At 42.2% G+C, this 3117-nt stretch overlaps 1 non-coding gene across 1 annotated transcript; it reads left to right on the top strand.

The window, feature by feature from the left end:
• Positions 1-569: 569 nt before the first annotated feature.
• Positions 570-641, top strand: TRNAA-AGC. The gene has a single exon. It is a non-coding gene; the product is annotated as a tRNA-Ala (tRNA).
• Positions 642-3117: the final 2476 nt, after the last annotated feature.

Genomic DNA, 3117 nt, shown 5'->3' on the forward strand with positions numbered 1-3117 from the left:
AGAGCTGGAGGTTGCTGTGGGCTGTGATGCCACAGCAGTCTACGGAGGGCAAAAAAAGGAGAAAAAAAAAAAAAAGAACAAAGTACTGTATTAGCCATTTTCTTAGATCAGTTCTTTTGTTCTTTATTGTCATTATATCATTCTTTTGAAACGCAGTAGACTTGTTTATATTTGTATTGAAGTATAGGTTATTTTCACACAAACTTGTGTCAGTTTTATTTTTTGACCATGTAAAAGTTTCCAAGAGTTAAAAGAATGCAGAAAGTTATACTAAGCAAAGTTGCAAAAAGAAAAGTTAAAAGAGAATGTTGTATGACAGGACGCACTCAAGTGAGAGAATGGAAGCATGCTCCAGGCGATCTAATACAACGGAGGCGGATTGATAGTGAGATGACCTCAAATCAAGAACAGTGCCTTCTCGTGTAGTTGTGCATAAGACAGAGAGCATAGTGTAGGGAATTTATAAACAATTGAATTCAAAACAGGAAACTGTCCGGAGAACTCTGAATTTAGGCTTAGATAATGGTGGTCATCAATCAAAGGGTTTCTTGAAAGATACTTCTCAAAGAGGGGGTATAGCTCAGTGGTAGAGCGCGTGCTTAGCATGCACGAGGTCCTGGGTTCAATCCCCAGTACCTCCAATTGACCTATTTTCTTCATCTTCCTTCACAAAGGCCTGTAAGAGAAGCACTCTTTAAATTCCTTTCTCCAGCTCTCCAAAATACAATACACTACCTTGACAAGCAGAGTTCTGTTAGCCTTTCTGTATTAGTTTCTCAATCCAAATTCAAATTCCCTCCTACTCTCTCTGCAGACACTCCCGAAAATCACTACCATGTGGATCAACATCAACAACTTCACTATGGCACACTGTGGGCAAAATCTGATTCCAGATTCTAAAGTTTAGAGTTTTGAGTCCTTTATCTTTCTTTTTTTTTAATTTCCTCTTTGAAACAGAGTCTCACTATGTCACCCTTGGTAAAGTGCTGTGGCGTCACAGCTCACAGCAACCTCAAACTCTTGGGTTTAAGCGATTCTCTTGCCTCAGCCTCCCAAGTAACTGGGACTACATGTAGGCGCCCGCCACAACGACCTGCTAGTTTTAATTTTTAATTTTTTTTTTTTTTTAAGAGACGAGGTGTCTCTCTGGCTTGGTCTGGTCTCGAATCTGTCAGTTCAGGCAATTCTCCCGCTTCGGGCCTCCCAAGTTGCTGGGATTACAGGCGTGAGCCGCTTCTTCCTAAACCTGCTTGCAGAAACTGTCACTAAATCTTTCATTCCATTTCGCTGCCAGTGGTTGACAGTTTGATGTGGTGATGGTTACTTTTTCTGTCAGAGACCCACAAACTCTGAAGCTTAACATAAACAATTTAACTACAAACATAGGACAAATGAGACGGCAGTCACTTCCGCTGAAATTTGGTAAAGGGAAATAGTACTTCTCTGGGTCTTCTAAGGAAGTGTCTGATCTGAAATGGCAAGTTCAGTCTACAGCAAAGCTCATTTTTTTTTGTTTTTCTTAAAAATAAACAATGAACTCTTATTCTCTCAATCCCAGAGAAGTTTTTTAAAGCTCACTTTACTTACTTTCCAGAAATATCTTTCTTCTGAACTATTGAACGCCCCTGTCTCCAGATCAGAACTGCTTGCAGTTTGAGATTCTGCTATCACAGTGTAAGGAGAACTCCACAATAGGATACTCCGCAAGCATCTTAATATCTTTTGTTTTTTAAACAACCCCCCTTTTTATTTCCAGTCCTATTTCCTTCCACCAAAGCGGGGGTGGAGGACAGAAAACAGAAAAGCCATCTTTTTCTTCATTTGTAGAAGCTAAGCAACCCAAAGGGCTTCCATAATGTATCCTCTCTTTTTCTTAAAAAGTTGTAACTGTCCACTGTCCACCAGGTGGTCACAAGGGACGCTTAAAGTCAATGTTGAGGTCAACTCAGTCGACTTGTGAGGGACTCAACTATCTTGCCTCTGAGCCTGTAATAGGACTTAGAATAAGAGGGCCACACAGGTGTAACACAGAATGTGCTGCGGTGACTCTGCCTTTCCCAGCCACAGTGTGGCTTCAAATTTTTGAGTTAAGAACAGGATGGGAGGAGTAAAGAAGGTGGTTGCAAATGCCAGGAAGAGTTTCTTCAGGAAAAAGTTGGGTTCCAGTAAGCTTCTAAGAATTAGACATATGTGGAGCAAACAAACAGAAACTTTCTTTCTCATTTTTGTTTTGTATTTCAAGCAAAACCTGGTAAAATTAGATTTTCCATCGTAGTTCTCAACCTTAAAGCTGCGGGTAGATCCGGCTTCCACTTTCATCACCCGCACGCGGACCCGGAACGGGCTGTGGCTAGCTCCGGAGCTACCAATACCAGCGCTTCCTGAACCACAAACAAAAACATCAACGTACTCAGCCTGTCTAATCCAGAGACAGAAAGAGCGGCGAGGAGCTCTTGAATCTGCTACAGCCAGGGGAGAAAGTAATCCGACCCTTTTCCTGGTCAATCTCACCTCGCCAGGGGCAAAAAGAATTATCTCCTCCCATCTATCCGGAGGAAACCACGGAGAGACGTGGCACTTAGACTCACTCCACTCCCTGATCCATCCAAATCCTAATGATTATGAGGATGCTTCCCTTGCCGCCTTCTCCTCACTTCCTTTTCTCCTCTTCTTTTTCTTCTTCACCCCATGCCGCCTTTTGTCTCTCCTCACCAGCTGGTGACCCTCCTCTTCTCTGCGTCTTACTCCTGAATGAAGTTTCAGCGGTAGTTCCGCGCACTACTAGTCCCGTTTACGCATACTTTAAGCACTATTTTGAGATTCATTTGTATTGACTATTTTAATTTCCGCATCGGTTTCTAATTTTTTTTCCCTCTCCTGTGTACTCAACTCAGCATTGTCGCAGCATAAGCTGAGGCTGGGTCCAGTTGAGGAAGAGATGCGCGGCTAGCGGAAAACCTAGAATAGAGGATTATTGTTTCCTGTCTCTGAAAGTGCAGATATTGCAACTGGGGATTGTAAGAAAATCTAAAAATTTTCCTGGAGGAAATCATCCAAAAACTTACAGCCTACGCCTTGCACCAAATTTTGACTAAAAACAGAAAACCTTGACTCTTT

This window comes from Otolemur garnettii, unplaced genomic scaffold, assembly GCF_000181295.1.
Source record: "Otolemur garnettii isolate 467f Iridium unplaced genomic scaffold, OtoGar3 scaffold00223, whole genome shotgun sequence".
Taxonomy (NCBI): Eukaryota; Metazoa; Chordata; class Mammalia; order Primates; family Galagidae; genus Otolemur; species Otolemur garnettii.